Here is a 25,198-nt window from a genome sequence, read left to right as displayed (position 1 = left end):
CCTTAACACTAGGAACATAGAAAGCTGACTTAAACTGAGTCAGACTGTTGGTCCATCTAGCTCAGTGTTGTCCACACTGATTGGAAGCAGCTCTCTGGGATTTCAAGAAGGGACTCTTTCCCAGCCATCACTGGGGACTGATCCCAAGACCTTCTGCATGAAAAGCGGGTGCGCTTTCACTGAACTGGGGTCCTTCCCAAAGAAGAGGGGTTCCCTAATGTGACAGGTTGGCAGTAGGTTCAAGAAGGCCTTCAGAAAAACATTTTTGGGTATTTCTATATTGCTTGAAAACCACCTTTGGATCATGTTGGCATGACAGAGGGGCTTCCAAATTTGGAGAATGAGATAGTGTTAGATATATAAGCTAATCACCAAATTAGCTTATAGTATATAAATTAAACCTGGGTTACAGGCACCACAGCAGTATGTGTAGGTGCCATTTTTGCCCCCCCCCCGGTGGAGTTTATTCCTATTAATTTCATTTCTTTACTGGTTTATACTTTAAAGGAAAAAAAATCTCAAAGCCGTTTACAACATTAAATAAAGCATCTAGAATACAACAGATTCAAGCTTCAAGGAAAATATTTCGGATCCTTCTCTAAGTGACATTTTGCTTTCTCCATTTTCAGTTTACTTTCTCCCGCTTAATTTATAGAGCTGCCTCATAGCAGAAAGACTCTAGGAAGCCAGTAGGGTGTAGTGGTTAGAGTGTTGGACTAAGACCTGAAAGATTAGGGTTCAAATCCCCACTCTGTCGTAAAGCTTGCCGGGTGACCTTGGAGCCAGTCATGGCCTCTTCACCTACCTCACAGGGTCGTTGTAGGAATTACCTGAGCAGGGGGTGGGGTGAACCATGTAGTCCTTGGAGAAAAAGGTGGGAGATAAATGCAATAAATAAGCTCTGCTGACCTGCTTAAGACAGCTGGAAGGGCCAGTCGCCAACCTGGCATCCAGATATCTCCACATGGTCACAATTGAACCCGTGTCAGTCGCAAAATTTCAAGCACTGGAAATGAATAAGGGTAAACATGGGATTTATGCTGCCATGGCTAATCTGGATGGAAGGCATGACCAATGGTCAGGGTAATGGGAGCTGGAGTCAAGACACTTATGAAGGAACCCTATAGATGTTCCCCATCCCTGCTCCTGAGAATCAGCTTTCCCTACTGCATGCAAGAGATGGAAGAATGCCTCTATTTAAAAGAGGCATTCTCTCCAGGAGAGTGGGGGAATGGCTCTTAAATCAGAAATGGGGAATCTGTCACCCTCCTGATGTTAGGCTCCAGTGTTAGAAACTCAGATATATAAGCTAGGTGCCATAGGGCTCCTTAAACCATTCACAAAAACTTTATGTCTACTTGCCATTGTGGGCCAAGATTGCTCTTGTGTCTTACTTTTCCAGTGATGGGACTGACTGATTCTCAGTCAAACATCTGGCTAGTTCAGAGGACAACCTTGAGCTACTAGGTTGAGAACTTAAAGAAGAAAAGTCACTTGATCCAGGGACAGTCTGCATATCTATTGGCTTATTCCTACTTCTTTTTCTTAATGGTGACAGGAACCATTCATAACCTAGGAATATTCTTCCCAACTGTGATCAGGACAGTGGGGTAAGATAAAACAAGCAACAATTCACTAAACCGCTGTTTCCTGCTCTGGCTGCACAGAAAAAAAGGCATTTTGGTTCCTGAAATACATTCTGATTGTGCAGATAAAATAGATAGAATTCTACAGGATGTGGTATTAGCGAGAGAAAACAGTCCAAATCCATTGATGCCCAGGCATGTACCTCCAGGTGGTGGAGATATCAGATGCCATTGTGGGCTCTAGGCATCTTCACTTGGTTGCAAGTGACCAATAATCAGGTGCAAAAAATGTGCCTGGCTAATTTCGAACACTGCCTGAGAACATCATGCTGGCAGCTACGTTGCAGAGTTATTATCGGACGCTGAGGACAGACAGAGACCTGTTGCCAAGGAGTGGTATTCAGCTCCATTTTACTCAGAGTAGACCCACTGAAATTAACAAACCTGTCTTGGTCGTATTCATACATTTCAGCGGGTGTACTTGCTGTGAATCTTAGTTGAATGCTGCCTTTGTGGTCTTGCTTGGAGTGTGTGACTGACCGCTGTTGGGAACAGGACACTGGGTTACATGGAATTTTTGTTTGATCCAGCAATTCTTCTTGTCCATGGGTAATCCCTGTTAACATCCGGTGCCTCCTTTTAAGTCTCATGGCATGCAAGTTAGTTAGGTTTTCTTTATTTGTGCCTTGAAGCAGCATGTCTTTGAAGGCTAGATCACTGGGGTCATGCCACGGGGTAGGGTTTGTGGACTTCCTGACATTGCTAAGTGAATTTCTCTGCTGACTGTCCTCTCAGAGGCAGTAGATGGAAGCTTTGGGCCTGATCCTGCAAGGCTGCTTCCCTGTACTTCAGTTTGTCCTCTTATTTATTTAACAGTACTCTTATTCGGAAATAAGTCCTGTTCATGCTGATTGAACTAAAGACTCAGGCCTGGGATTGTGGCTTTACAGATTCTGGGGTTAAAAGCTATCATGCATGCAAATACTCATGGTTTTTACTTTCGCTTCTGAGCTCTGTACTTCCCCTGCTCTTAAAAAAAAACTGTGAAGGTGTAGGGGTGTGTGTTTAACTCTGAATGGGGGGTGAGGTTTAACAGGTGGTCAAGGCAAGGTAAGACCCAAATATTGCTAAAATGGGTAGCTCTCCCATAATTCAGTAGAAGAGGAAGGTGGCTTGAGCACAAGCGGGAGAGACAGGGAGAGGTCTGCAGCAGTTGCGCAATAATCATTTCCAGGGGGGTAACCCTGTTGTCTCCAGAAATAACAGGTTTTAAAACAGACAAGGGTGGTAAAAGTTGGCCTCTCGCACAGGATTTTTTGTAAGGCTAGCTGTTCACTGGGGGCGAGAGCTAGTGTGGTGTAGGGCTAGGCAATATCTGGTTTTCAACATTGTGATATATCACCAGCTAAACATCACGATAATACTGCTATATCACGGTGTCCAAAATAAGGATGGAGCTGTGTAGAGCCATTGGCTGGCTTCACGGTCTTTCCCGCATCGTGATTTATGCTTAGCGCGCTCACACTCATCATGATTTGCGATATATTGCCAGGTAAAAAATAATGAAACCAATATCATGATATGGATTTCAAACTGGTTTGGGATGATATATCAATATATCACCCAGCCCTGGTGTGGTGCAGTGGTTAGAGGGTCAAACTTTGACCTAAGAGACCAGGGTTCGAGTGCCCACTCAGCTGCGAAGCTCACTGGGCCATTGACTGCCTCCAGGTAACCTACTTTGCAGGGTTGTTGGGGGGGTCAATTGAGGGAGGGAAAGAATAATGTGTGCCACCTTGAGCTCCTAGGAGAAAAAGGTGGGGTATAAATACAATTAAAAACCAATAAATGGTGGCGCTGTGGTTAAACCACTGAGCCTAGGGCTTGCTGATCAGAAGGTCGGCGGTTCGAATCCCTGCGACGGGGTGAGCTCCCGTTGCTTGGTCCCAGCTCCTGCCAACCTAGCAGTTCGAAAGCACATCAAAATGCAAGTAGATAAATAGGAACCGCTACAGCGGGAAGGTAAACGGTGTTTCCATGTGCTGCTCTGCTTTGCCAGAAGCGGCTTTGTCATGCTGGCCACATGACCTGGAAGCTATACGCCGGATCCCTCGGCCAATAATGCGAGATGAGCGCGCAACCCCAGAGTCGGTCACGACTGGACCTAATGGTCAGGGGTCCCTTTACCTTTAAATACCATTGTGGGGAAACAGCCGTAGCTCAGACATGGAGAACCTGCTTTGCGAGCATAAGGTCCCAGGTTTTATCCCCAATGGCGTCTCCAGGTAGGGCTGAGGGAAAACTTCCTCTCTGAAACCCTGGAGGGCAGCTGCCAGTCCAGGAAGGCCACACTGCTCTAGATGGACCCAATGAGAGCTGCCCCTGTGCATTCATAACTCTTGCAGGTTTCCCCACAGACTTGGAGTGAGTTTGCAGCTAGTTAGGAGCCAGGACGTCCGGGTTGGTAGGCTGGAGACTCAGGGTGCCTTCGACACACACCCAGAATTCTGCCTGTTTCTCGCCTCTCCTTTCCCCGGGCCAGTGGAAGCATAAACTTCGCCTTCCCCATGGCGATTATTACAATCACCTGGCTGCACAGTGAAGATCCCCGCCCACACTACTTTTTTAATAAAAAATCCTGCTGCGAAGGCATCTTGACGTCTGGGGGGAGGGGAGGGAGGGAGGATGTTGCGTAGTCATGTCACAGCATTGCATCAGCATCGCTGTGTACTTGGCAAACATCCCAACCCTTGGCTGTTTTTCAACATCTGGATCCTTAAGGCGTTTCCTGGGTGTTTGAGTTGGGGGGTGCGCAAGAAGGGTGGGTGCTGCAGGGAAGGAGGCATCTGCTCTGTGGGGAGGGGCATTTGGTGTTGTGTGCCCTCTTCCTCCCACCCCCTGATGCACATAGTTAACACACGGATGCACACAGCCTCAATGGAATCCTTGAGCAGGTCTCATTTGTTCATTTCATTCCTGGTAATATTTGGACAATGTTCCACAGATGTCTTGTAGCAACCTGCAAATTACAGTGTCTGAGATAAATTCACGGAGGAGCCGTGTTAGAAACTCTGATATATAAGCTAATTGCCAAATGACACCTTTAACTTTGGTTCTGTGGTCACCACCACTGACTATCTAGAGATGCTTCCCCCCCCAAAAAAATATATTTTATTGCTATTATTAATTTCATTTCTATACCGCTTTATATTTTAAAGGAAAAAAATCTCACAACGATTTACAACACATTAAAGCAGGCATCCCCAAACTTCGGCCCTCCAGATGTTTTGGACTACAATTCCCATCATCCCCGACCACTGGTCCTCTTAGCTAGGGATGATGGGAGTTGTAGGCCAAAACATCTGGAGGGCCGCAGTTTGGGGGTGCCTGCATTAAAGCATGAAATGAAATAATCCATAATAAAAAAAGTTCAAGCTTCCAGCAATATATTTCTTCTCCAAAGGACATTTTGCTTTCCTCAAATTTATTCAGTTACTTCATATATAGCAGGCATGTCCAAAGTCCGTTTGGTGGGCCTAATTTGGCCTGCTGGCCGGTTTAATCTGGCAGTTAATTTCCTGGGGTAAAATCCTAAAAAAAAAAAACCTCAACAACTTCAATCCTAAAAGAAACCTCAACAACTTTGGTTGGCCCTTTGGTCGGCCCCCACGGCCCTTCCCTTCACCAAATCTGGCCCTCTTTGAAAAAAGTTTGAACACCACTGATTTATAGAGCTGCCTCATAACAGAAGGACTCTAGGTAGGCAGGGTGTGGTAGTGGCTAAAGCGTTGTACTAGGGAGAATTGAGAAATCAAGGCATCCTAGGCCTCAAGCGTACATCGTACCAAGACCTGGCAGATCAGGGTTCGAATCCCCACTCAGTCATGAAGCTCACTGCGTGACATTGGAGCCAGTCACAGCCTCTTAACCTACCTAGCAGGGTTGTCATAGGGAGTGTGAATCATGCACCACTTGGAGGAAAAGGAGGGGTATAAAGGCAGTAAATGAGCTGTTCTGCTGACCTGCTTAAGAAAGCTGGAAGGGCCAGCTGAATGGAGATGTCAGTCGCCCAGAGATCTCCACGGGGTCGCAATTCAACTCGTGCCGGTTGCAAACTGAGCCTGGTGCTCGGGGAATTTTGAACACTGTGGAGGAGAGAGGGGCACTTTCAAGGGTTGCTGCGCACAATAGCTGTGCTCTGCCCACCTGTACAGTTGTGAAAACCAGAAGTGGGGAGAAGGGGAGAGTTGCTTTTGTGCTCAGGCTATGCTTGCAGGCTTTGTAAGAGGGGCGTCTGGTTTGCCACCGTGAGAACAGGATGCTGGACTGGATGCCCCCCCCCTTTGCACAGAGCTGCTTAGAGACCAGTGTTTCCTAAACTTGGATACCCAGCAATTTTTTTGGACTACAACTCCCATCATCCCTAGCTAGCGGGACCAGTGGTCAGGGATGATGGGAACTGTAGTCCAAAAAACAGCTGGAGACCCAATTTTGGGAAATACTAGTTTAGGCCAATCCATGGAGAATTAAGGCTGCCAGTGACCATAATGGCTGTGTTCTCCTTCCTCTATCTGAGGCAATAAAGCCTCTCATACAGTTGTTGGAAACAAGTGGGGAGACCTTTTTGCTTTCAGTTCTTCCTTGGCAGCTTCCCTTTGGGGCATCTGGTTAGTGGGACTAGATGGGATTCCTTCGGCCTGACTCAATAGCCGGACTCTTTTTTTTATCATTCTTATAAAATGTGTTTTTTAAAAAATGATGCAGAGGAACAAATTGCAATTTTAAAAATTGCATATACTGTATTCCTTTTTCTTTACCTCTATAGCAGTTTTGTGTGCATAGCAGTTTACAAAATGAAATAAGCAAAGAAGGCAACTCCTGTCCTGTTTGCAATCTTGAGGAAGGAGATGGGGAGGACAAGGCAGGCAGGCAAACGCTGCTGCAGGGGAATAGGAGCAAGTGGCAGGTTCAATATTTAGGGTTCCTTGACCGTGAGACAGCCCTTGGCTACGTCATGCAGGCCTGGCATTTAGCATTGGCATGGTTCAGCATCAGCCATGCACCCACACCCCAGGAAAAAGCCCCACTGGCAATAGCTTCCTAAAGCTGTTCCTCTTTCTCACCATTGCAATATTATTATACTGTATATATTATTCTTGTCGCCCTTGTCTCTCCCTACGTACAGGAATGTTATTGGGGTAGGTTATGTATGGGGGCACTGCATTGCTGCTACTGCTACCATTATATATAAGACCACTTGATATAAGCTTGGTGCAGGGTGTCTATCAATATATAGCAAGGGTCCCCAAACTAAAGCCTGGGGGCCAGATGCGGCCCAATCACCTTCTAAATCTGGCCCGCGGACGGTCCGGGAATCAGCATGAGTAGAATGTGTCCTTTTATTTAAAATGCATCTCTGGGTTATTTGTAGGGCATAGGAATTCGTTCATATTTTTTTTCAAAATATAGTCCGGCCCCCCACAAGGTCTGAGGGACAGTGGACCGGCCCCCTGCTGAAAAAGTTTGCTGACTCCATATATGTATATGTATATGTATATGTATATGTATATGTATATGTATATGTATATATAGTGGTACCTCGGTTTAAGTACACAATTGGTTCTGGAAGTCTGTACTTAACCTGAAGCGTACTTAACCTGAAGCGAACTTTCCTATTGAAAGTAATGGAAAGTGGATTAATCCGTTCCAGACGGGTCTGCGGAGTACTCAACCTGAAGCGTACTTAACCCAAAGTATGAGTGTAATTGGTTCTGGAAGTCCGTTCTTAACCTGAAGCGTACTTATTACTTAACCTGAAGCGAACTTTCCCATTGAAAGTAATGGAAAGTGGATTAATCTGTTCCAGACGGGTCCGCGGAGTACTTAAACTGAAAGTACTCAAACCAAAGCGTACTTAAACTGAGGTATGACTGTATTATTATTATTATTATTATTATTATTATTATTATTATTATTCGCACTTGCCTGTCGCTTTGTCCCAAAGGGGCTTTGCAACAAGGTAAAATATGAAACGGGTAAAAATAAAGGAGAAGCCAATTTTTTTTTGGGGGGGGGAGAAGAAAGCAACACATATAAAACAAAAATTTCCTAAGTACTGTATCTTTATTGATGATAATAGGGATTTAAAAAGCAAGGAGTTGATTTGCCACTCGTTAGTGGCAGCCAGACTAACAGTAGCACTCTTCTGGGATAATATATCCAGACTTACACTTTTGGAGTAAAAAAAAGTTGGAGCATCACGCTAGTAATAAAAGCTAACAAGCAAAAATAAAAAGGGCAAGAGGGGGCAGATCTGTCTCTGATCAGCTAGGGTTTATGATGCGTGTTAACAGAAAGCGTCAATCACGCTGCCTCTGCAATATGGTGATCTTTGGAACCTACTGAGTATTGACGGACCACAGTGCCTCTAAACCAGGCATCCCCAAACTGCGGCCCTCCAGATGTTTTGTCCTACAACTCCCATGATCCTTAGCTAACAGGACCAGTGGTCAGGGAAGATGGGAATTGTAGTCCAAAACATCTGGAGGGCCAAAGTTTGGGGGTGCCTGCTCTAAACGGTCATAATAGTTCTTTGTAGTTCCTATGTTGTGTGTGCGTGCGCGCACATGCTAAAAAATAATTCGAAATGAAAAAAAACCTCACCACAGAATTACTGAAAATGCTTGTCTGACCATATAGCAAAGTAAGGAAAACCTCAACCTAGTAAGAACTCAAGAAGAGGTGGGTCAGCCCAATGGCCCATCTGTCTAGTGCAGCATAGTGACCACATAACTGGCATGCAGAAGTGCAGAGATGGAGCATAGCCTCCCTCATGTCTAGCAGCCACGGATAGCCTTTACCTCCATTAATTTGTCCAATCCCCCTTTTAAAGCCACCCATAAGATGTACAGCAATGTAGACTATTATTGTTATCAATATTAGTATTATTTTTTACCTGTCATGGATGATTTAGTTGATATATTCCTGCATTGTAGGGGGTTGGACTGGATGACCCTTGGGGTCCCTTCCAACTCTCATGATTCTATCTCAGGTGTCAAAAGCCAGGGGTGAAGATTAACACTAGCATGATCTCAAAAAAGGCCAAGGGGAGGCCATAGTTTGGAGCCTAAAAGCTGACAGCGATGGCACCAGGCAGGCTTTCAGAGGGGAGAGTGCCTCTCAAAGGCTTTAAACCAGGCATCCCCAAACTTCGGCCCTCCAGATGTTCTGGACTACAATTCCCATCATCCCTGACCACGGGTCCTGCTAGCTAGGGATGATGGGAGTTGCATTCCAAAACCAGCTGGAGACCTAAGTTTGGGGAACTCTGTTCTAAACAGAAGGCAGTTTTAAAATCCAGCATGAAGCACTGACAAAGCTTAAGAGGTAAAATACAGCTTTAATGCCCTGTTTTCTCGTCTGGTGCTGGAAATATAGTAACCATGACACCTCTCTTGCAGATTAGTTCCAAGAGCATGGTCCCATTACTGACAAGGCCCTGCTGCTGATCCTCCTTCCACACGACTTCAGGTGGTTGGAGTGCAGAGCCTCTCAGGGTGCTCTTTCTAACCCAACAGGTTCTTCAGGGAGCAGGGAATTGTTTCAAGAAGCCTTGAACCCCGGAAGCCGCCTTTCTACTGAGTCAGGCCACTACTCCATCCAGCACTGTCAAGACCAATTGACAGCAGCTGCCCAGGGATTTAGGCAACAGACATTCCCAGCGCTACCTGGAGCTGCATGGGGTTGAACCTGGGACCTCCTGCTTGCAAAGCAGGTGCTCTACCACTAAGCTATAGATGCTAGTCCTCATGGTCCTGAATAAAGACCTAGTTTTAAATAGGAACCTAGAAAGCTGCTTTTGACTGAGACAGACCGCTGGTCTACCTAGCTAATAATAATAATAATAATAATAATAATAATTTTTATTATTTATACCCTGCCCATCTGAGGATAGAATTGGGAGGAGGCAGGTCATGCATACCACCTCCTGGGAGAAAAAGTGGAATACATACTGTATATTCCTGCGTATAAGACTACTTTTTAACCCAGGAAAATCTTCTCAAAAGTCTTATACGCCAGGTCGTATTCCTTATATGGCAAGTATATCCCAAACTCTATATTTTAACTGGAAATGTTGGGGGTCGTCTTATACGCCGGAATATACGGGTAGATGTAATAATAATTATAACTGATAAATAAGGCATTTCTGAAAGTTCTCTGCTTTTTATTTCAATCTTTTTGGCGGTCAAACAGCAATTTTGGGAGGGTGGGCATTTCTTAACTATGTCTACTCAGAAGTAGGTCCCATTGACTCTAATGCTGCTTACTCCCAGGTGTGTGGGGTTATGATCGCAGCCTTGGTCCCCTCTGCCAGGGAGTCATGTGCTAATGTCATGGTGATGTTGTGGTCTGTGTGATGCCATCGGAAGGAAAACTCAGGGATTCCTTTCAAGGTACCTGCTGAAAATACCTTGAGGGTGCTGTCCTCCCCCTTTCGGAAGTGGTGTACAAATAATCACAGGAGCGATGGCAGACTTCCCCCCCTTTTTGTTGTTGCCAATGCTGCAAATGTTAGCCAACAAACAGCGAGCTTTGATGCACTTCGACATGCCAAGAACTCAATCCTATAGACGTAATCGGATTATCAGAAGAGGCCCTTGGCTGGATCAGACCCAAAGGGGGCCCATCTAGTCTGGCATCCCCCCATAGGGAAGCCCACAAGCAACAGCAGCTCTCCCCATTTACAGTTCCCAGCCACTGGTATTCAGTCTCCACTGACAACCTTCTCCTCCCCCATGAATTCGTCTAATCCTCTTTTTCAAGCTGTCTGCAAGAACATCTGGATTTCCCCGTGGATCATGCCAAAGGGGGGGGGCATGCAGCCCATGATCCCGTTTTTTTCACAGCAGCCAGCCAGATGCCCCCAAAGGGGGATCCACAAGTGAGGTGAGCCATGCTGGCTTTGCAAATCTTGCCCCAGCAAAAGGCAGGAATCTTGAGCCACCTTTGGGCAGCTGAGCATCACAAAAATCTGTGGGTGGGGAGAGAGGGTAAGGGGGGCTTGCATCTCATTTGCTAGCTGACTTTGGCCCCCTCTGTGCCAAAAAATCAAGGCAAATTGGCCAGCCAGCAGGAAACCCTTTTCTAGGCTAATTGTGCTTTCTTTTTTTCTCTCTCTCTCTCCCCTCCCCCACCTGCAATCGAACCTCCTCTCTCTTTGTGGCTAAATTAAGAACTTCGCTTTCCTGTTAATGACACCTTTCAATGCCTCTCCCTCCAACTCTTCCTTCCTTCTTTCTTTCTTTCTTTCTTTCTTTCTTTCTTTCTTTCTTCTCTCCCCTCTTTTAAAGGACCCTTTCCCCCCAAAATATACAAGAGCTGCAAATGTACCAAGCTTGGGGCCACAGCAAAACTTTGAAACAAACAAACAAATAAAGCCTGCCTGTCTGCCATGTGTGTGTGTGTGTGTGTGTGTGTGAACATAATAATAATTATAGCGGGGGGGGGGTGTCTATTGTGCCTCTTGAAATGGTGTCCGCCAGGCTAAGGTCCCCAAGGTGGTTGCTTAGCAACCATAGGAGTTCTCCGGAGACTCCCTCTTGAGAAATTTAGAAAGTCAAAAAAAAAGGGGCCACGATACCTCCAGAAGAGCCAGGCTTCATGAAGCTGGCCTTGCATCCTGCTACTACGGTGGCTCTGTTAATTCTCCTTTGCTTTAAAACAATTGCAAAAGTGTTCAGTGTGGGTGGAGGGGACCAGCGCTTTCCTATCATACAGTGGATTTGTTGGAGAAATGATCAGACAGCGGATCTTGGTTTGCATTCTATAGTGCGGGAAATGTTGTTTATGTTGTTTGATTTTTATTTATTTATTTAAGCGCATTTGTGGGAAGTTGCCCAGAGTGGCTGGGGAAGCAAAGTCAGATGGGCAGGGTATAATTAATATAATATAATATGATATAATATAATATAATATAATATAATATAATATAATATAGCCTGCTCTTCAGCCAAAAAAAGGTTCCTGGAGTGGCTTACGTAAAACCAAGACTTGCAATCTGTATTAAAAAAACAACAACACGACACGCAAGGCAAAAGGGATAGGGAGGGCAGAGGAAGAAAGCAAACCCGGGCACCGATTCCCACACAGTAGTTTCTTGGAATGGTCAGCTGGCATAGAAGCAGTCCAGGGGCAGGATGTGCTTAATTGAGCTGGTCTTTCAGCAGTTGCTGATGGAGAGAGTCCTGGTTCTTGTCTCCCCCCCCCCCCCCCCCCGGAGGCAGCCTAATGGGATAGCTGCTGCCTGGAGACAGTTGTGGGAAAGGAGCCTTGATGGAGCTGGTCTTTTTAATGTTGGCAGGACTCTCATCTGGGTCTGTCTCCTGCATGCGCCTAGCTCAGGGGTAGGCAACCTCAGGCCCGTGGGCCAGATGTGGCCCAATCGCCTTCTCAATCCGGCCCACGGACGGTCCGGGAATCAGCATGTTTTTACATGAGTAGAATGTGTCCATTTATTTAAAATGCATCTCTGGGTTATTTGTGGGGCCTGCCTACTGTTTTTACATAAGTAGAATGTCCTTTTATTTAAAATGCACCTCTGGGTTATTTGTGGGGCCTGCCTGGTGTTTCTACAGGAGTAGAATGTGTGCTTTTATTTAAAATGCATCTCTGGGTTATTTGTGGGGCACAGGAATTCATTCATTTCCCCCCCCCCAAAAAAAATATATATATAGTGCAACCCACCACATGGTCTGAGGGACGGTGGACCAGCCCACGGCTGAAAAAGGTTGCTGACCCCCGGCCTAGCTTATATATGTGTTTCTAACACTGCTTTGAAGGGCCTGCTGGGCTCTTAGACAAATGCATGGAGGGGTCTAGGGATGAGGGACATAGAATCATGGGGAAAGTGTTATACTTTGAGGGAAAACTTAATGCAAATGATATACCTGACACCAAGTTAAGTTGGCAAAGATGCATAAATCTGTGTCAAACATCTGATGGAAATGTGAAGAAGTAGAAGACTCGTTTCATCACATGTGATGGACCTGTAAAGTGGCTAACTACTTTTGGGAGATGATCTATAATGAGATAAAAAAGAGATTTAAGGTAATTCTCCCAGAAAGTCCAGAAGCCTCTTTATTAGGGATAATGGGAACAGATGTCCCCTTCAAAAACCAGGTAAATCTATTTCTTTACACAGCAATGGCAGCTCAAATATTATAAGCACAAAAATGGCGGGGAGAAGCCTACGAAAGAGGAGTGGCAGTTGGAATTGGCAGAATTCTCTAAAATTAGAGATAAAAAAGAGAGACTGACTTTGAGGAGGATTGGAAAATGTTTGTAGATTATTTAAAAACTCAGTGTAAATGTATTAAGACACAAATAGGATTTGACTGAGAACAGCAATGGGAAGGACGGTGGAGTTTTGTGTTTTGTGGAGTTTTTTGTTTGTTTTTGTACAAGCAAAGGCATGGAGTAACTGCCGTATATGCCGGCGTATAAGACAACATTTAACCCCGAAAAATTGTCTCAAAGTTGGGGGCCATCTTATACGTCGGATATACGAATCTGCGTGTGAAAGACAGAAGTTGCCAGGCGCGTAAAAAGGGCCGTGCGCGCTGGTTTACGCCCGACAGAGGGGTAGTGGCTCTTGGCTCCCGCCCGCCTGCTCCCCGTCACCTTTTCCTCACCTGCCCTCCGTGTCTCCTCCACCGTGGAGGGCAGTGGGTGGGCTCGGCAGCAGGGACGGCCTCCTCCTCTCCCTTGGCTGCAGAAATAAGAATAAGCGCGGTGTGGGGACTCGCCGAGTGGCACCAGAAATCGCTTCTGAGCGTGTCCGCATGTCCGCACATGCTCAGAAGCGATTTCTGGCGCTGCGGACATTTTGGATATGGGCAGCGCTGCCCATATCCAAAATGTCCGCAGCGCCAGAAATTGCTTCTGAGCATATGCGGAAGCCGAAAATCGCGTCTGGACACGCGCAGAAGCGATTTCTGGTGCCGCACTGCCCATGTCCAAAATGTCCTCAGCGCCAGAAATTGCTTCTGCGGCTGGGCAGACGCGATTTCTGGTGCCGCTCAGTGAGTCTATATTTTTACTGAATGTCAATATTTTCGCTTAAAAATTAGGGGGCCGTCTTATACGCCCAGTCGCCTAATACGCCGGCATATACAGTAATATGCAACAAAAATTGACATTTTGGGGAAACCATGGAGGGGAGGGAGGGGAAGTCCTAGGTTGACCGACTGATTGCAAAACCTGAAATGTTGTTGGATTATTGTTTATCTTTTAACAAATTCTATAAATAGAATTAATAAGACATTAATAAAACATGGAGGAGAAGTCTCTCGGGGGCTACTGGCCACTACTTCTCCCTCCACTGTCTGAGGCAGTCTACCTCCGAACAATGCTGCTGGTTCTTGTGCCCCAGTCCTTGTGGCCTTCTCATTGGGAGCATCTGGTTGGCGAGGATGGGGTGGTGGTGGGACTGCACAAGATGGGCCCCCTTTGGCCAGATCCAGTTCCAGGGCACTCCATATTGAGCACCCGCCCAGACACTTATTTCCAGTGGTCTTCAACTTCCTCCCCTTAAAAGAAATGATTATGATCTCATCAGGGCAAACCATTTTTCATTTCCAGATGGATTTTTAAAAATTATTTCCTCATCTCTTTTGCAGCAAGTGAACCATCTTCTTCCTGTGCTCATATATAAACACCCTATTTACACGCCTTTAGTGAAGGGAAGGCAGGCAGGCAAGGATGTCAAACTTTTGGGGTTCCCCCCCCCCCCCCCGTGTCTGACCTGGTGGTGGGTGAGGATGGAATGAGGAGTGGGGGAGACAATGACTTTTTTTGTTGTTGTTTTTGCTTTAGGAGGAGGTGATCACAGCTCCATTCTCTCTTTTTCACACACGTACACACACTAGGCCCGAAGAAGTGGGTGTGGCTCTGCTATATTAAGTCCTGGGCTGGTGCCAACATACTGTTACGGTGACCATTTTAAGGCCTTCTCCTTGTGCAATCCACTGGGGAACCAGGAGCGAAAACTCCTGCTGTCTCTGAAAGTCAAGGATGCTGCGGGAAAGCTCTAGCTGCCATCACAAGGGGCTTGCTGGGATGAGAGCAAGTTGCCTCTATTAGAGCTGGGCGATACCTGCTTTTCAACATCGCGATATATCACCAGCCAAACATCGTGATATACTGATATATCACAATGTCTGAAATAAGGATGGAGCTGTGTAGATGCATTGGCTGGCTTCATAATTTTCCCCACATCGTGATTTTTGCATAGTGCGCACACACACATCGTGATTCGCAATATATTGCCAGGTCAGGAATTATGAAACCAATATCATGATAGGGACTTCAAACCGGTTTGGGGTGATATATCGATACATCACCCAGCTCTACTCTTTATGCTGAATTGGACCACACCAGTATTGTCCACACTGACTGGCAGCACAGCTCTCCGGGGTTTCAGGCAACAGATACCATATTTTTCCGTGTATAAGACTAGGTTTCCCCCCCTTTAAAATAATGTTAAAATTAGGGGGCATTTTATACACAGATGCACTCCCCCCCAATTTTCTTAAATCTGAGTCCCCCAAAATAGGGGGTGTCTTATACATGGGGGCATCTTTTGGACAGAAAAATACGGATGGTATCTTTCCCACCCCTACCCAGAGGTGCCTTTCGGGACTGAACCTGGAGCCTTGTGTATACACCTGTGCCCCTTCCCTAAAAATAAAGCGCAAGATTGCAGTCCTCATGGCAACGAATAAAGAGCCACTGCCAGTCAGTGAGGGCAACATGAGTATAGGGTGGCTTCCTGTGTAAATCAGCTCTATTTGGAACATTGAGGACTGAAATACTTTGTACCTCAGTGGCAGAGTAATGCTTTGTATTCCGATGGCTCCTGGTTCGATCTCCAGCATTTCCAGGAAGAGCTGGGAAAGGCTGTTTCCTGGAACCCTGGGGAGCAGTGTTAGAAACTCAGGTGTATACCGTGTTTCCCCTTTTTTAAGGCGTAGCCATAAAGTAAGCCATGGCAGCATTTTGTAGCAGTTGCTAAATTTAAGACACCCCCCGAAAATAAGACATACCTCCATACCGTGTACAGCGGGACCCAGCCAGCCAGCGGGGCCTGGATCCGGCTGCTGCAGCGGCGAGCCACCTGCCGGAACAGGCGGCTGCAAAGTGGACCGCTCCGCAGCGCCGAGCGCGCGGAGCGCCTGGCGGAGGAGGCCTGCTGCCCCGCCGCTGGAACAGGCGGCTGCAAAGTGGAGCGCTCCGCAGCTCGGAGCGCCCGGCAGCGCCAGGCGAAGCATCCAGCCAGCGGCCTGACCTCTTCCTCGCCCGGCCGAGGAGGCCTGCTGCCCTGCCGCCGGAACAGGCGACTGCAGAGCAGAGTGCCCAGCCGGAGTGGCGAGGCAGAGCGGCGGCCGGAGGCTCGCTGGCCCTTCCGCACCGCCGGAACGTTGTGGGCTGCATGGCCCGAGGCAGAGCGGCAGCCGGAGGCCCGCTGGCCCTGCCAGGGCGCCGGACGGCGGCGGGAGCGCTGCTGGCCCCTTTCGCGGCGCCGGAGCATCGTGGGCTGCATGGCCGCTGCCGGAATTTTGTGGGCAGGGGAGCGGGAAGCAGGCGGGCTGGGCGATAGGCCCGTGGCTGCGCTCGGCGGGGCCAGTAGTGGGCTCCACGCTGGCCTGCGCCGGCCTGCGCCAGGGGCTCCGGCTCAGTCCACCGCCGGCGCACGGCACCTCGTTGTGGCCAAGATCTGGATCGTGGTTGGGTGGGTGCCCTCCCCTTCCATAGCGGCACGGGAACGAGGCTGCCTCTGAGCATGCACAGAGAGACACTCCCTTCCCATCCCCCAGTCCAGTGTCGGGGAAAAGGCGTCTTGGAAAGCCAGAGTGGGTTTATAGCTCGGGATGGGGTGGTCTCTGAGCATGCACAAAGTGCCTCCCTCACCACTGCCTTTGCACTGGTTGCCTTTGGACATGCACGGTGAATGCTTCTTACATAAACATAATCTCTTAGGGAGGATTTTGCAAGGCTGGCGTTCTGGTGGCTAGGAGTGAGGGTGATGGTGGTGGTCTCTGGGCAGGTACAGAGTGCCCTCCCTCCTGCAGCATAGGCAGCGTGTTGCAAAACAGAGGGCACTTTTTCCCTTGTCTCTTTTTAAAAGAAGTTGCTCCCCAGGGTGGGTCCATAATAAAAACCGTAACAAAAATCTAATTAAAAAATTAAGACATCCCCTGAAAATAAGACACCTTGTGTTTTTTTTGAGGAAAAAAAGTTATAAGACGGTGTCTTAAAAAGGGGGAAACACGGTATATAAGCTAATTGCCAGATAGCACCTTTAACCTGGGTTGTGGTCACTACAGCAGAATGTCTACTCTCCATTCCCCCCCCCCCCCGTTGTTGTTGTTCAGTTCATTTTCTATGCTGCTTTATACAGTATTTTAAAGGAAAAACCTCAAAGCGGTTTACAACCCATTAAAACATCAAACAAAACAATCCAAAATAAAGCAAATTCAGGTTTCCAGGAAAATATTTCAGATCCTTCTCTATGTGACATTTAGCTTTCCCCATATTTATTTATTTATTTACCTACTTAATTTATATAGCAAAAGTACTCTAGCAAAAGTACTGCCCCATAGCAAAAGTACTCTAGGAAGCAAGTGTGGTATAGTGATTTGGGTCAGACAAGGAGATCAGGGTTCAAATCCCCACTTGGTCATGAAGCTCACTGCGTGACCTTAAGCCAGTCACAGCCTCTTAACCTACCTCACAGGGTCATCGTAGCGAGGGTGAATCATGCACCCCTTGGAGAAAAAGGTGGGAGAAAAAGGTAATAAATAAGCTCTGCTGGTTACCTGCTTAAGAAAGCTGGAGGACCCAGCTAGGTGGAGATGCCAGTCGCAAAATGCACCTGGGGGATTTCAGACACTTCTGGAGAACAGCTGCCGGTCAGTGTAGAAATTCTGATGGAGCCAGTGGGACTGACCTGATAAAAGGCAGCTTCTGATGTTCTTATTGTATGCTCTGATGGATCATCACCTAACTTTTCAGCATATGGTGGGACCCTCCTAGATTTTAAGAGCAAGTTTTCTGTTTCAGTCGGGTGGTGGGGAGGCACAAGATGCTTCTTTCTGAAGTTCATCAAATGCTTCCACAAAGCCCATTAAGAAGAGCTGGACAGCCATGGGCTTCACCTCCAGTGTCTCTCCCAGCTTTTGATGTTCTGGGGTATATTTCCTTGTCACATGAAGGTTCTGTTTATTTAGTAGCCCATCTTAACAATTTTATAAACAGTTGGCAGCTGCTGAATTAGCATTCAATAAGATGAAATGGAAAAAAAGAACCCAAACTCTTGAAAATCAACAAGTACCGTTTCTACAAGTGCACAATTAATGTTTGCTTCAAGGAAAGGGGGCCTTAAATGCAAAATTCTTTAGTAGCTGCCGAAAACACTGAGACCCTGTCGTGATTTCAGCTGGTAACTTGATTCCAGAGGCCTGGGGCTGCCATTGTGGCTAATAACACAGAATACCGACCCTCCCTCCCTCCCCTGGCTGCACATACTAGATTTGTCATTTGGCCTTGGAAGGGAGAAATTCAACACCACTTTGTAAATCTGGGATTGTGAACCTCAGCCCCTGAGGGGCCAAATACCCCCCCTCCCCAGCCTCTGTGTTTGCCCCTTGAAACTTGCCCCAGGCCACACCCCTCCACAGCCTCCCTCTGCACTCCCCCCAAGTGCTTGGGGGGGGGTTGTGTAGAGAAACGGCAAGAAAGAAGTAAGACTGTTGGAAGTTTATGAAACTATGCATGGCATAGGGGAAGTGAATAGAGAGAAGTTTTCCTCTATGCCATGCATAGTTTCATAAACTTCCATGCATAGTTTCATAAACTTCTTGTGCTCAGGTCCTGCTTGGAGGTTCCCCACAGGCTCCTGGTTGGCTCCTGTGAGAACCAGTGTTCGAAATCAGCCAGGCGCCAAGCACAATTTTCACCTGAATATTGGCCACTTGCGACCAATTGATGGGGCCTGGGTGCCAGGATGGGGCCTGATGTCTCCACCATCTGAAGGTGATCCTCAGATCAGGGCTGTTTTCACACACTTAATACCCCATCCTGTAGAATTCTAGCCATTATATTTTATCTGCACTGTCAGAAAGAATCTCGGGAACCAAAATGCTTTTTTTGTGTGCAGCCTGAGCAGGAGTAGTCAGCATAAAGAAAAAGTGGTCGGAATAGACCAATAGTTATGTGGGTCGTCCCTGGATCAAGTTACTTTTCCTCTTTAAGTTCTCAAAGCTCTTAACCAGGCCTTCCAGATGTTTTGGGACTACAGCTCTCATCATCCCTGACCACTGGTCCTGTTAGCTAGGGGTGATGGGAGTTGTAGTCCCAAAACATCTGGAGGGCCGAGTTTGCCTATGCCTGCTCTTAACCCAGCTCAAGGTTGTCCTCTGAACTAGCCAGATATTTAACTGAGAATCAATCGCAGTCAGTCCATCCTTTGAAAAATAAGACTTGAGAGCCTTCTTGCCCCCAAAATGGCAGCTAGACATTCTGTTTTGGCGGTTGCGACCTTGGTTTGTTGTTGTTTAGTCGTGTCCGACTCTTCGTGACCCCATGGACCAGAGCACGCCAGGCACTCCTGTCTTGCACTGCCTCCCGCAGTTTGGTCAAACTCATGTTCGTAGCTTCGAGAACACTGTCCAACCATCTCGTCCTCTGTCGTCCCCTTCTCCTTATGCCCTCCATCTTTCCCAACATCAGGGTCTTTTCCAGGGAGTCTTCTCTTCTCATGAGGTGGCCAAAGTTTTGGAGCCTCAGACCTTGGTTTAAGGATCCATTTATGAGTCATGGAGGAGGAGGGGGGGCTATGCTCTGTCTTCACAGTTGGGAGAGAGTAGGTGCTTTGAATACCAGTTACTGGAAACCACAGGAGGGGAGAGTTGTCTTTGCTTGCTTGTGGGCATCCCATTGGGGCATCTGGCTGGCCACTGTGATGACAAGATGCAGGACTAGGTGGGTCTCCTTTTGGTCTGATCCAGCTGCAGGGAGGGATTCTATGCAAACAACACCTTTAAAGAAACCAGAAAGCTTCCCTAGTTGAAATATCCTCATAAACCCCTCTCCACCACTTACTGCTCCTACAAAGTTTTGCAAAGCTGTTGCAACAGGTCATTTAATCTTGGGCCTAGCCCTTTAAAACAAACAAAAAAATAAGCAAGCCACAATTTACCTGTATCTCTCTTTCCCACCCCCCACCCACCCACCCCCTGTCTCAAAGTGCTTTGTTTGAAACTTATGAAAAATTCCCACTTGGCATCATAAGCTGGGGTCTCTCCTCACCTTTCTGTGTAATATTAAAGCATGGCTGTCTCAGGGGTGCCGGGGGGGGGGGTGTCACAGTTTTGTGTGGCAAAACTAGCATGGTGTTTGGTCTCTCCATTTCCAGGAGGACAGTGGCCTTCATTTTCCTCCTTATTGCCTTCCATGGCCACCTGCTTAGCCCCTGTCTGGGGTTCTGTCTGGGGTTCAAGCCACCCTGCTAGATGGACCCTTCAGTCTGCTTTGTGATTTATTCTCTGGTGGCTGTTGTGGAGCCTCCATATTGAAGAGCAGTCTTATCTCTTTTGAGTCCCAGGAGCTGGAGACCAAAAATACCAGGGAAGGCTGTTGCCTTTGCAGCCTGTTTCTAGGTTTCCCTGAGTTGGGCTGGTTGGTCCACTCCAGCTGGTTGGAGGATGAGGGGACTTGGTCTGATCCAGCAGAACCTCCATGGTTAGAGGCAGTCTATCCAGAGCCACTCAGCATTCTTATGAATGTTGAAGGGACCACCTCAACTAACAATGGCCCCAGCCAGGATATGGCAGGGCATATAGACAGCAAAATATCACTCCCTGCTTTGGATGTCCTAAGGAGGAAGGGCAATGGTATAGCAACTGTTTTGCATGCAGAAGGTCTCAGGTTCAGTCCCTAGCAACTCCACTTAGGGCTGGGAATAGCTTCTGTTTGAAACCCTGGAGAGCTGCTGCCAGCCAGTGGAGACAGTACTGAGCTCAGTGGACCATTGACTCCGCTTAAGACAGCTTCCTGTTTAGGGAGGGTCCGAAGCTCATTTGTAGATAACCTGCTTTGCATTCCCTGCCTGAAACCCGAGAGAGCTGCTGCCAGCCAGTGTAAGCAGTGCTGGTCTGCATGGGCAGCTTCTTTCACTCCCAGCAGAATCAGCACTTTATTTAGAACGATGAGGACATGGAATCCTACTTTATTTGCAGCGCTTTAAAGGCAGGAGGTCCTGGGTGAGGACTGGGAACTTCCCCCTGTGCTGCCAGTCAGGGTAGGCAATCCCGAGAGCCAGGTGGACTCGACACAAAGCGGCTTCCCGAGTTTCCATATGGGGGGTCCTCTGTGCGAAAGCGAAGCAGGTTCTCCTGGGACTCTGAGCGCACTCTGCTCTCCTTAACCCCCAATAAATCCCAAACCGTCCATCCTCCTCTAGAGCTGACTTTTGCAAAACAAGCAAACAAACAGCAGCAACAGTAACCACCCAGTCCTGCCTGCCCAGTAACTGACTGGCTGTCTCGATTGGGAGTGGGGCGGAATCCCTCCTCCCTGCCATGCTAATGGCACACGCAGGATCCATTTCCAAACCCCTTCCTGTGCCACAAACACACTTTGCTTTTGTGCATAATGGCATCAGGCGCGTGGGGGACTTAATCTTGCTTTCAAATCCTGCCTCTTTTAAGACGGTCCCTTCTCTCCCTCCCTCACTTCAGAGTCCTAAGGTCATTCCTGCAACTGCCCCGGAAGCTTAAACCCAGCTTACAACAGGGGCACAACCGCCAGCCTCCTTTTATTGGCTCCCTTAAGAGGCGAAGGAGAGCTTCTTCCCGGGAGTCTGATCCCTGACTTTCTTTCTTTCTTTCTTTTTTCCCTTCTCCTCCTCTTTTCGGAAACGCCCACTGGAGAAACAGCTCCCAGCTTCTCGGGATGCAAGACACTTTCCGTGCATAGGTAACACCCCGTTCCGTAGTATGGGGTGCTGGGCTTGCTTCTTTCTGTTCATTCCCTTCTGCACCCCAAAGCTGGGGAACGGCTGGACCCCTTTTTCTCTTCCTCTCTCTTGTTTGCAAATCACTCTCCCCTCCCCCCAAAAAGGCGGTTTCGTTTGGGGTGGGGTGGGGAAGGTTGCGTGAGAGAAGTTGACTCGGAGTTTGCCGGGAAACAGGAGGAGGGAACCTGCAGAAAGCCGGGCAGCTGGTAATGTCTGCTTTGCACAGCGGCATGTGAGTGGAACGGAACCAGATACCTAAACATTGCACCTAATATATATATATATATTACAAAAGATGCCACTCTACGCCTCGCTTGGCACACCCAAAGGGGCTTCCTGTTTCAACAGCAACAGAACCTTTCACGATTCACAACTTCCATCCTTCCAGAATCCTAAGGGGTACAAGGGTTTTAAAGTTGGGGTGTTGTTGTTGTTGTTGTTGAAAAACAGTGTTTTCAGTCTCATGCTACTTTGGGGGGGGGTTCTGGGGGGTGGGGTGGGGCAAAGGTGTTCCAACTCTAGTTTTAAAATCCTATGCAGTTGGGGGTTTGTGTCAGCTGTGTTTGTGATCAAAACTCTGCCCAAGGAGAGGCTCGTTTATGCTATTGTTCTGTTTTTTTGTTTGTTTTAAATGAGAAGATCAAGGTTTCATGAAATAATAAAATAATCTGTGGCCCTGTATAAAGGAACCGTTTGCCAGTTCTCCAGTTCTCATGAGACTCGGTTTCTCTCTTCTCCTACAGCTGTTGGGGGAGGGGACTTCTGCCCTATCCCAAGTTTCTGATGTGGGAGGGAGAGTTAATTTATTCAAGCCTATCCTTGGATCCCTAGGGGCCAGGAATTTGTGTGTTTTCTTGCTTAAAATGTGGTTGTTTTTTTTGTGGGGTGGGGTGGATGTTTGAATTCAGAGCCCCTCCAGGATTGGGTTTCTGTAATATACCTGTCCGTTGTCCCGACCTTGGTGGTTTGCAGATGTGTTCTTGAGCATTATTTAAGTGAGCATTTGGGTTATGTGCTTTGGATGCTGAAATAATTCAGTCAGTAGAACATGAGACTCTTAATCTCAGGGTCGTGGGTTCAAGCCCCACATTGGGCAAAGAGATTATTGCATGGCAGGGGGTCAGACTAGATGACCCTTGTGGTCCCTTCCAAATCTACAATTCTGTGATTCTATGATACTTACCATATGTGCAGCAGAGTAGGACCCTGCGCCCATCTATACCCCAGAGGTGTGTCCCTCCATATAGGCCAAGGATAGAGGAACATCTGGGGTGCTCTGGATGTTGCTGGGCTCTACTTCCTACCTATCATCCCCCCTGATTAGTGCCCATGCTGGCTGCATATACTGGGAACATAGGAAGCTGCCTTATACAGAGTCCAGCACTGAGTGGCATCAATTGCTCTCCAGCCCTTCAGGCAAGGGTCTCTCCCAACCCTAGCTGGAGAAGTCCTGGATTGAACCAGGCAAAGCAGATGCTCGACCACTGAGCTGCAGCTTCCTAGCAATGATTTGTGCAGAACAGATCCCGATTAGCTTGTGGAACGCACTGCCGCAAGAGGTTGCATCCCGCTGAGGCTACCTTTAAAGGTGACTCGAAAACTACAACTAATCCAGAATGCGGCTGCTAGACTGGTGACTGGAAACAGCCATCTGGACCATATAACTCCCATCCTAAGGGATCTACATTGGCTCCCAGTATGTTTCTGAGCACAATTCAAAGTGTTGGTGCTGACTTTTAAAGCCCTAAACTGCCTCGGCCCAGTATACCAGAAGGAGCATCTCCTCCCCCATTGTTCATCCCAGATGCTGAGGTCCAGCTCCAAGGGCCTTCTGGATGTTCCCTCCCTGCGATAAGTGAGGCTGCAGGGCAGAGGTCCTTCTCGGCAGTGGTGCCCTCCCTGTGGAATGCCCTCCCGTCAGATGTCAAGGAAATAAAACTATTTGACTTTTGGAAGACATCTGAAGGCAGCCCTTTAATGTTTGACATGTTATTATGTTTTTATATGTGTTGGAAGCCACCTGGAGAGGCTGGTGCATCTAAGGCAGATGCATTGGAATTAATTGGCCTAAATAAGTCATTTTCTCTGATGCTATGGGTCTCCTTTGAGTATTGCTATGGTTAGATACAAACCAAGAATCCTGGCCAACAAGTACTGGCAGTGGAGGTGCCGTGGCTCGGATTTTGGGGGTTCTCCACGGCTCACAGCACTGACGGCACACTGGGACAGGGAGGGCCATTTCAGCTAGTACCAGCCTTGCAACCACTTTGTGAGGTGGGCCCCACTACTGAGATGGCAGTGTGAAAAAGCAGTGTGGGTGACTGGTGTGGGTGGGCTGCATCTTTATTATAGATACACCTAAGCCACCAACTTCCTGGCTCAAAGCAGAGCCTCTTGCCTCGGTACATTCTCGCTGGTCGTTTCCTTTCATTTTTGCTTTTCAAGCCGAGTATACAGTAATGCCAAGTCCATGTCCAAAGAACTACTCTGTTAGGACTTCAAGACAATCTTTTCTCTCTCCACCCCCTCTCCCCACCCCTGGGGCCAAGCCATACAACGTTCAAAATTAACCAAATGCTTTTTGCACCTGGCTCTCAACCATTTGCTACCAAGCGAAGATGCCTTGGTGCCAGGATGCTGCCTGACACCTCCACCATCCGAGGATCCTTGGATCGGGACTGTTTTCACACACTAATACCGCATCCTGTAGAATTCTATCCGTTATATTTTATCTGCACAATTGGAATGAATTTCAGGAACCAAAATGTGTTTTGCATTGCCGCCTGAGCAGCAGCAGTGAACATCGTTGTAGTGAATTGTTGTCACTTGTTTTCGTTCCCCGCCCTGCTCACAGTTGTGAAGAATATTCCTACGTCCATGAATGGTCCGTGTCACCATTAAGAAAAAGAGGTCGGAACAGGCCAATAGATATGTGGACTGTCCCTGGATAAAAGTGACCAGTGGTCTGGGATGATGTGAATTGTAGTCTAAAAACAGCAGGACTCTCAAGTTTGGGAGACCCTGGAATAGAGGATAGAGGGGGGGGGTAGAAACCCTCAGAAGGGAATGTGGCCTTTGGACTGGGAAGCCTGGGGCAAACTAAGGTGGGGGACCTCCGGGTGGTGTGGGGATCACAAGCTCCATCATTGTCCCTGATCGTTGGTCATGCTGCCTGTGGGGACTGAGGAGAGTCAGCGTCCCAGCAATTCCCGCAAGGCCTCAGGCATTCCCAAATCCTGCTCTTTGCAACCCCACCTGTCCATCTCGGTCGAAGGCAGCTTCAGATGAGAAGAGCTTTTTATTTCAGCAGGGTACTCGTATCTCTGCATCAGAGTGCTAATTGGGCTGCTTTTGTTTTTATTTTGATTGTGTATTTTGTGTTTTTATGTTGTAACCACCCTGAGACTGGTGGGTATGGGGAGGTATACAAAACAAACAAACAGGGAACATGTTGGGTTCATGCGCTTATCCTCCACCCCTTCTTTTTTTATAAAAAAAAAGCCAGTAGCTATTAGCCACAATTGCTATCTTCTCCCTC

General features: G+C 47.6%; 1 protein-coding gene across 10 annotated transcripts in view; it reads left to right on the top strand.

The window, feature by feature from the left end:
- GATAD2A (GATA zinc finger domain containing 2A) overlaps positions 1 to 25,198 on the top strand; it is an 80,059-nt gene that overhangs the window by 18,559 nt on the left and 36,302 nt on the right. For 2 of the 10 annotated variants that reach the window (XM_035117255.2, XM_035117247.2), the window contains exon 1: positions 18,972 to 21,620. The exons of 7 other annotated variants lie outside the window; for them this stretch is intronic. The gene's annotated coding sequence lies outside the window, so the exon portion shown is untranslated. One more of the 10 variants, XM_035117250.2, reaches the window with a different exon arrangement.

The sequence above is a fragment of the Zootoca vivipara genome, chromosome 6, assembly GCF_963506605.1.
Source record: "Zootoca vivipara chromosome 6, rZooViv1.1, whole genome shotgun sequence".
Classification (NCBI taxonomy): domain Eukaryota; kingdom Metazoa; phylum Chordata; class Lepidosauria; order Squamata; family Lacertidae; genus Zootoca; species Zootoca vivipara.
The sequence above is the reverse complement of the archived record's forward strand: the minus strand, read 5'-3'. Positions and strand labels throughout refer to the sequence as shown.